This window comes from Colobus angolensis, unplaced genomic scaffold (genome assembly GCF_000951035.1).
Source record: "Colobus angolensis palliatus isolate OR3802 unplaced genomic scaffold, Cang.pa_1.0 Scaffold113, whole genome shotgun sequence".
NCBI lineage: Eukaryota > Metazoa > Chordata > Mammalia > Primates > Cercopithecidae > Colobus > Colobus angolensis.
In genome coordinates, this window is record NW_012112364.1 from 3,760,765 (window position 1) to 3,770,391 (window position 9,627).

General features: G+C 44.8%; 1 protein-coding gene across 2 annotated transcripts in view; it reads right to left on the reverse strand.

Moving 5' to 3' along the window:
* SPATA13 (spermatogenesis associated 13) overlaps positions 1–9,627 on the reverse strand; it is a 154,086-nt gene that overhangs the window by 62,755 nt on the left and 81,704 nt on the right. The window lies entirely within an intron of this gene.

Sequence of the window (9,627 nt, forward strand, 5' to 3'; positions counted from 1 at the left end):
GCCTGGGCAACAGAGCGAGACTCCGTCTCAAAAAAAAAAAAAAAAAGCAAATGCGGAGCGAAGAGCAAAGAGCACAGTGTGGGGTTTATAGATACTCTACTGCAACGCCTCATTTTTCAAATCAGGAAAACTGGGACCTAAAGAAGGGACACGACTTGCCCAGGGCCACACAGTTAATCAGTGACAACAAAGACACAAAACGATGGGCTTCGTGATTTATATTCCACAAGTTTTCCTGCAAGGCCACCTCACCTCTGCTCAAAAGACAATCCTGTGCAGGTTCCAGCAACTTCCCTCTGCTGCTGTCCACAGATCCCTCCTGCCGGGGCTGCCACCTCTAATTCTCTCTCCACTGACGGCATCCAGAATGGCATACAAACGGTTGTGAGCTGAAGGCTTTAGAGAGTAGGCTTTTGTTCCACTGAACTCGTTACCTGCCTAAAAGCAGGGCCTCTCAAAAGAACTGAACTGTCACAAATCCTCTCCTGGGAGTTGACTGCAACCAGGGAAAAGAGGGGAACCCACACCCACACACTGTCACAAAACTCATGTATTTTCCTGAAAGCCTATTTATCTTTCCTAAAAGTTACTTGTTTTCCCATAAGTTCTCTTCTCCCCTCCTAGTAAGATGCCACATACAGCTTAAATTCTAACCATCTCCTGGAGTCACTGTTTTTTTTTTTTTTTGAGATGGAGTTGCACTCTGTCACCAGGCTGGAGTACAGTGTGATCTTGGCTCACTGCAACCTCCACCTCCCAGGTTCAAGCGATTATCCTGCCTCAGCCTCTTGAGTAGCTGGGATTACAGGCACGCACCACCACGCCCAGCTAATTTACATATATATATATATTTTACTAGACACGGGGTTTCACCATGTTGGCCAGAATGGTCTTGAACTCCTGACCTCATGATCCACCCACCTCAGCCTCCCAAAGTACTGGGATTACAGGAGTGAGCCACCACACCCTGCCTGAGTCACATTTTTCTATGAACTCTCTGTCTCTCACACACAGACACACGCAGGCATGTGAATATACATGTCTTTTCTTTTGCTAATCTGTCCTCTGCCAATTTAATTCGCAGGCCTTAAGAACAGAGTCAAAGAGGGTAGAGGAAACGTTTTTCCTCTTCAACATCGCCATAGGAAAATATGAGAGAAATCATGAAAAGGTTAATACGATTTTCTCTATTACAAATGAAAAACAAATTAAAGATAGCTTAAATTACCGAATCACATGGCATAGACAGCTTAAGTACATAGTGAGAATCAACCCAATTACATTATTGCCCTGTAATAAAAAGGTTCAGGAACAATACGCTAGAAAAACAGAAGGACAAGAAGACCACAGGCAGGGAGCCGTCCACCTGCTCACAAACGGACGTGCAGTGCTTTGCTCTGTTCTGTTTTCAGTTAGTTTTTCGGGGTCTGGTTTGTTTCGGTTTTACACTTATGCAACATGCACCCTGCTTTTTCTCAGTAACACCAAAAGCAAGGAACTGCTCCAGGCAGTGACAGATGCGGGGTACAGGCAGGTGAGCTCCAAGCAGGTCAGTAGACAGCGGGGGGCAGGACTCGGGATCATTCCTTCAACACATCATGCCTCAGAGTCAGAGTAGAGCACACAAAACCAATGCTGGCCGGAGCACAGTGGCTCACACCTGTAATCCCAGCACTTTGGGAGGCTCAGGCAGGAGGACTGCTTGAGCCCAGTTGAGACCAGCCTGGGCAACACAGTGAAATGTCACCTCAAAATAAATAAATAAATAAATAACAGCAGGGTGTGGTTGCATGTGCCTGTGGTCCCAGCTACTTGGGAGGCCAAGGAAGGAGGATTGCTTGAGCCCAGGAGGTGGAGGCTGCAGTGAGCCATGATTGCACTACTGCACTCCAGCCTGGGAGACAAAGCAAGACCCATTGTCAAAAAAAAAAAAAAAAAAGGGGAAACAACTGTAATTCTATGTTCAGTATTTATACAGTTCCAATGAAAATATAAAAGGAGAAAACATTCCCTCTAAAAGGTAACACATATTCTAAAAATAGCAAAACTTAGTCAACAGGATAATACATAAAATTGAAATGTCCATTTTACTCTCAGCAAAAGTACAAAGAGAAAGATAGGGGAAAACTCCCAGATTTAAGCTGACATTCAAACATGGATTCTTAGTCAAAAGATGGTTAAATTCCTTATGAAACAAATTTGAACTTCGATGGATATTCTAAAATTGAATCTTTCTTTTTTTTTTAAAGCAAAGTTTATGTACTTCTGAAATACTACCCAGGTTCATTCCAGGGAATGTAGTTTGGCTGTGATTCTACTTGGAACTGTAGACACACACATACTACCAAACAAACTTCTCCAACAAGTGAGAGCCTACCTCAGACTCTGGCACGGGCTGCCAGGGCCCATGGATGCACCAAAGAAACAGGCGGCTGGGCATAGCCACGTCCTCCTAAGAGTCTTTCTTGACTTTAAAACACCATCATAAAGACCTACCCTCTTCCACGGCCATGTCAGAGCTCTGCCCTAGTCCAGACAATCCAGCTAGAGCTCTATCAGCTCCAAAACAGGCAGTTTACACCCAAGTCATAAACTTCTGTAAACAGACTTTCCAGTGGAATGACTGCCCTTTTAACTCTTGCTTCTTTGCATATATTTCATTATTATTTTTTTTGAGACGGAGTCTCGCTCTGTCGCCCAGACTGGAGTGCAGGGGCGCGATCTCAGCTCACTGCAAGGTCTGCCTCCCGGGTTCACGCCACTCTCCTGCCTCAGCCTCCCCAGCAGCTGGGACCACAGGTGCCGCCAGCATGCCCGGCTAATTTTTTTTTTTTTGTACTTTTAGTAGAGACGGGGTTTCACCTTGTTAGCCAGGATGGTCTTGATCTCCTGACGTGATTCGTCTGCCTCAGCCTCCCAAAGTGCTGGGATTACAGGTATGAGCCACCGCGCCCGGCCATATATTTTATTTTATTTATTTATTTTGCAACAGTCTCACTCTGTTGCCCAGGCAGCAGCACAGTCACAGCTCATTGCAGACTCCACCTCCTGGGCTCAGGTGATCCTCCCATGTCAGCTGCTCAGGTAGCTGGGACTGTAGGTGCGTACCACCGCATCAGTTCATCTGTTTACTTTTTGTAGAAACAGGGATTCACCATGTTGCCCAGGCTGGTCTCTGACTCCTGGGCTCAAGTAATTCACTTGCCTTTGCCTCCCCAAAGGGCTGAGATTACAGGTGAGAGCCACAGTGCCTGGCCTCTCCGCATATATTTTAAAGTGTTTTACTTACTATTACATATTTTCTTCCTGTAAGAGTTCATATTTTACTTTGCAAAAGTAAAAAGCCAATATAGGCTTTGTTCCCTCCAGTGAGACTCTTTAAAACATTTTCTTGAAACGACAGTGAAAACAAATTATTAACCAGATGAAAAATGAAAGATTCAGACAAAATAACTTGATTTCTCTTATATCCATTCAGAGGCCTAACCTAAGGAAGTATAGTCAAACAGCAAGTGTTCCAGTACCTGTGAGATTTCATTTAGAGATTGGGTCTTTGCAGATGGAATCAAGTTAAAATGAGGTCCCCCTGGGTTAGGTGGGCTGCAATGCAATGGCTGGTGTCCTTATGACGCAGATGGAAATTTGGACCCAGACAAACATGAAAGGGAGAAAGCCACGGGCGGACGGAGGCAGAGACTGGAGTGATGCATCCACAGGCCAAGGGCACCAGGGAAGGCCAGTTGCCACTGACAGCTGGACGAGGCTAAAAAGAAGCCCCCTTCGCACCTTGGAGTGATTGTGGACTTGTCAACACTTTGATCTCAAACTTCCGGCCTCCAGAACGGTGAGAGAACAGACGTCCACTGTTTCAGGCCACCCAGGTTGTGGTGGTTTGTTAAGAGTAACCCTAGGAAACTCCTACAGCAAGGTAATTCCGAAGAAAACTAAAGCACAGGGACTCCGGGCACACCAAAGGTTTTCTGGAGATGATATAAATACAATAAGCTGACTCCCCGGTTTTCTCCTAGGGTACCAGCATCCTGGCTACCACGAGAATTCACATACAGGGGTCGAGGTGAGAAGGAAAACGCCTCAACAGTGGATGCCACAGAGGACCACAGTGAACGCTGCAATTTCCGAATGCCTGTGAGGTGCCAGACCTATGCCAGGCACACGTGCTACCTTGCTTAATCTTCTCAGCCACCCTGTGAGGCAGGTCCTGTTCACAGAATTGTACTGATTAAGACACCAGGGCTAAAATAGATGAAATGATTTGCTCACGTTAATAGAGCCAGAAAAGGGAAGGGCCTATTTCACAGCCCAGTCTGTCTGACTTCAACCTCCGTCTCTCCTCTCTAAAGCCTGGATACGTAGCATGTACTTTTACAGAAGGAAAATAGAGCTTTGCAGGTTTTCCTTCCCTTAGATGTAGAACTGCTAGAGGGAGGGGAGAGAGAATGGCAATGATCAGAGGCTCTGATAACACGTGCCCTGGGCAATCTGGTAAAACCTACAGACCTCAGAATGACACGTTCACATGCATAAAAGAAAATGAGAGAGGATTGTAAAGTAAGACGACTTAAAAGAGCTGTAATGTAGTAACATATGTCATGTATGAATTAAGAGGATGGGTGTGAGGTACTGATTCTGAAGTATTGATGAGTGATGTCAATATATTTCAAGACATGAGAAAAACCTGTTGTATAATGTGAGAAAGGTCTGTAATCAGACAATATCACAAATATCTAAAATTCCCGGGTTAGATGACAACAGTTAAGAGTATCTAGGGCATTAGTCTTGTGCTCCAATTCTTAGAAAACGAAAATTTAGGTCTTACAACTTATAAAGTCAAAAAAGTAGCATCTCACTATCCCAGAACTATATCTCATTACCCAATGTCCCTTAAATGAAAATTAATGTGTCATAACCAAAAATACCCTGCACAGGCCTGTTTTTATGTGTTGCAACGATCTGTCCCAGGATTTTAAGTGGGTAAGGGGAACGCATAGGATCCCAGATGAATTGCCATATTTTGAGGAGTTGAAAGCAGGAACAAGGAAATATTTACATATGCAGAAAGTGATAAGTTTGAGCCTTAATTACATTTTTTTCTTGTGGGAGGGGGTGGTATTTTTAACACCAAAGGAATAACATGTTACATTCACTTAGAAATCAGATTTTCAAATTGCTTTCCCATCTAACTATAATTATATTTTCTAAGAAGCAAAGAAGACATAATTACCCCCATTTTAAGATGAGAAGACAATGGATTTACTGAAAGATAAGAGCAAGCGAGATAGTTCAGGAACTTTCATTTCATCTTTGGAAGGCCAGCACTAGACATGACCCCACCATTAACAGCAGCAGGTAAGAAAGATGCCAAATGGCTTTATGGGTTGTAGCAAAAACCCTTAGCAGCAACTGATGCTGCTCCCCAAAAGCCTTCCTGAGCTCATCACACACGCGGTCTGCACTGCTGGCTTCTGCCCTGTGTATTTCTCTGGGCTATTTCTCCATTCATCCGTGTGTGTAGACACAGTCACGCGCACGCACCTGGCTTGGACTGTTCTGTGTTGGTTCCTCCCACAGTCCTGACCTTCACTCCTTTCCGATGTTCTCTTTCTCTCTCCTTGCCTAGGCCCTCTTCCCCTGTCGTGCATGGAACGAAGAGTCGATTTTGTTTCACGGAGTAAATCATATTAGGTTTCCTATCCTTAATTTTTGTAACAATAAGGTGGAATTTTCTTTTCTTTTTTCCTTTTTTTTTTTTTTTTGAGACAGTCTCACTCTGTCACTCAGATTGGAGTAAGTAGCACGATCTCAGCTCACTGCAGCCTTGAACTCCCAGGCTCAAGTGATCCTCCCACCTTGGCTTCCTGAGTAGCTGAGACTACAGACATGCACCACCAGGTCCAGCTAATTTTAAATTTCTGTAGAGATAGGGGTCTCACTACGTTGCTCAGGCTGGTCTCAAACTCCTGGGCTCAGGCAATCCTCCCGCTTCGGCCTCTCAAAGTGCTGGGATTACAGGAGTGAGCTGCCATGCCTGGCCTGGTGGAATCATCTTCCCGTCTAAGCTGCCTTTGGCTTTCATAGCCCTCAATGGGGTGTGTGTGTTGCAGGGGAAGTGAATTATCCTGGCATGCGGGGAGGTGCCCCACAAACGGGGCCAGCCACCAGGCGGGCTTCCTGGTCCTCCACCCCCTGGCTCTTTCCACCGGTCCAGGCATGGCTCCGTGCATCACTCAGGCAGGCTGAGGAACAGCCACCGTGAGGGGAGGCGCTCCTGTAAGAGCCCAGTCACCCATGCAAAGTGGAGGAGAGGAGGGATGGCCTCTGACCAGTTCAAAACTAAGTAAATGGCAAAACGCCCTGCATTTCACTGAGCGACGCCGTCTCACAAATGTGCCTGTTCAAGATGGCTCTGCTGCACCCCTCACAGTTTCCACTACTTTAGGGACCATCTTGGGAAGGGGAAGACAGGGTTATTAAGTTGTCCCTTCTTTTCTCAGGCCTGGCTCTTAGGACAGGGCCTGGGCCAGAAACAGACCAGGCACGATACTGGAAGTAGGAACATCATTTACTGGGTTACTCTTTCTATGGCCTGTAGGTAAAAATAAATAATAACTCTGGGCTACATTCTTACAAATGTGCTGCATTTTTTTACTAGGATGTTAGGTTTTAACCTGTAAGAATCTCCAGTGGTTGGTGGAATTCTGACAGCAAATGAAGCACAAGTGACTAAGCTGAACTTTTCTAACTACTACGGAATGGGGTTACGTGCACGTCAGTAATCGTGACATCATTTAAAGAGTCTCCAAAAAACAACAACAAAAAAATAAGCAACTATTATAACCCAGAAAACTGTGGCCTTGTCCCTTGGATTCAGGAAACACTTTGGTCATTTGTTAAACATTTTCAAACAATGACTGTTTATCTCCCTTGAAGTAGGAGAGGAGCATGGTGGTGATATTAGATACTTCAATTGTCCTTGAATGTGTTACATGGATGATAACAGATGCTGACAACACAGCTAGTGACCCTACGGCCTTGTATATAACCTGTTTTATAGACTGATACGGTAGTTTATTTAAAAATGCAAATATACTGAAGTTCATGGAGAACACTTACTTTAATACTATGAGCCCAGTTCCATGAGCATAAAACAACACTAGTACTTAAGAAAAATATAATCACTAGTGAAGTCTTAGAATACAAGACGGAGAAATCAGTGTAGCTGAGCTCTTCTTCAGTTTAAAGAAAGGAAATAACTCCATATGACAGTGACAAACTCCATCCCAGCCCCTATGTCCCTCACCTCACCTGCCTCCCTCACTCACATCATAGACACGTGTCACCACCCTCACCCCAAAACCAACACTCCCAGGCTGACGGTTTTCCCCCTTGGCCTCAATAATAATTATTCAAGGGAGTTCTGTTTTCTAGGCTCAAGTACAACATCAAGACCATCCTGTTGTCTCAAAATCAATAGTAACACGATGCTGAGATTGACATCCAGGTAGAGAAAACAAACTGGTAGGTTGCAATTTTTTTATTTTTTTTTTAAAGACAGGGTCTCACTCTGTCATCAGGCTGCAGTGCACTGGCACGATCATGGCTCAACCTTCAGGGCTCAAGTGATCCTTCTGCTTGGCTAATTTTTGTATTTTTAGCAGAGACGGGGTTTTACCATGCTGGTCAGGCTGGTCTTGAACTCTTGAGCTCAAGCGATCCACCTGCTTCAGACTCCCAAAGTGCTGAGATTACAGGTGTGAGACACCATACCTGGCCATAGGTTGCAATTTTATGCCTGGACTAATTAAGAGTAAAGAGACAGTTTAAAGCCATCATATTATGAAATAAATGCACAAAATGACATCTTAAAATATGTTTCATCTCTGAAATACATGCTAAAGAATATAGAGGTCTACTTTCAAACTTGTTATTTTCAATGAGTGAAAAAACACGATTTTATAAAAATGAACTTACTTTCCTCTTTGGAAATTAAACTTATTGACTGAGGAGGACTTAGTATTTCAAGAGTAATCACCATATTTTAGCTCTGAATATGTTAGCAACCCGTTGTCTCTCTCTTTCTTTTTTTTTTTTAGGCAAGGTCTCTATCTGACACCCAGGCTGGAGTGCAGTGGCACAATCTCAGCTCACTGCAGCCTCCACCTCCTAGGCTCAGGTGATCCTCCTACCTCAGCCTCCCGAGTAGGTGGGACTAGAGGTACGCACCATCACGCTCGGCTAATTTTTCTATTTTTAGCAGAGACAGAGTTTTGCCATGTTGCCCAGGCTGGTCTTAAACTCCTGGGTTCAAGGGATCCCCCCACCTCAGCCTCCCGAAGTGTTGGGATTACAGGTGTGAACCATCATACCCAGACTGCTGTTTATCTTTCTTTATAATTTCATACTCCCCTGTCCCTGGCCTCCATCCCACAATATAAATAAGCTTACTTTCATTTAATTACTGATGGAGGACCACTAAGTATTTCAAAATCAGTGACCACGTTTCAGATAAGGGAGTCAGCCATCCTGTCCCTGTCTCCTCCATCATCTCCTGAAATCCTGAGCCACTCTACAAACAAATTAATTGCAATTTTCCTCCCCCTATTCTCAACAATCCTGTCCTGAAGGTGTCTTACTTAGTCTCAGATACATGAGGAACAAGGTAATGGGTCCTTGCCAACAATAAGCTTCTATACTTTTATTAATTACACGATTGTATCACACCTGCTTTAAACTCGTAAGAGTCCAGGGCCTCCCTGAGCAGGTAAACACCCACTTCTGATGTGCTGTGCACCACAGACACTCGGGCCACGTGGACCCTCTGCACAGAGGAGCCATCACAAAGGAAAGGCAAGATCGCAAGGAGCACCCGTAGTGCTTCTTTTTTATTTTCACTGAGGAATACAAGAATCTAATGTGTTCTGCTGCCAAATATTTCCAGTAGGTTTAATTCAAAACCTGGCAGTTAAAGAATTACAGATGAAAAATTTATACCACAAAGAGTAAAAATGCAAAGCCAAATGTACAAGATATCCTCACGGTAAACATGTGAAAAGCACATAATATACATTAAGCAGTGAGGCTGTAATCCTTTGCCTGGTCACAAACTGTAAACAAGGCTTCAGCTGCCTGTCCCCTATCTGTGGCACTGACCTACTAAACATGGCACCGCTCTGGCCCTGGAGTCACCCTGCAGTCCAAGGTGGCTTTGTTTCCTGTATCGCCCAGTGAACTCCCAAAAAAAATGGCCAGAAAAGGACTGAAGCACCGTAGCAGAGCCAGCCCATCCCAACCAGCCAAAACATTCCCACTAAAACACCGAGGAGGGGCTGGGGACAGCGGCTCACACCTGTAATCCCAGCACTCTGGGAGGCCGAGGTGGGCGAATCACTTGAGGTCAGGAGTTCGAGACCAGCCTGGCCAACATGGTGAAACCCTGTCCCTATTAAAAATATAAAAACTAGTCGGGAATGGTGGTGCACACCTGTAATCCCAGCTGCTCGAGAGGCACAAGAATCGCTTGACTCCAGGAGGCGAAGATTGCAGTGAGCCGGGATTATGCCACTGCACTCCAGTTTGGGAGACAGAGCAAGATTCTGTCTCAAAAAAAAA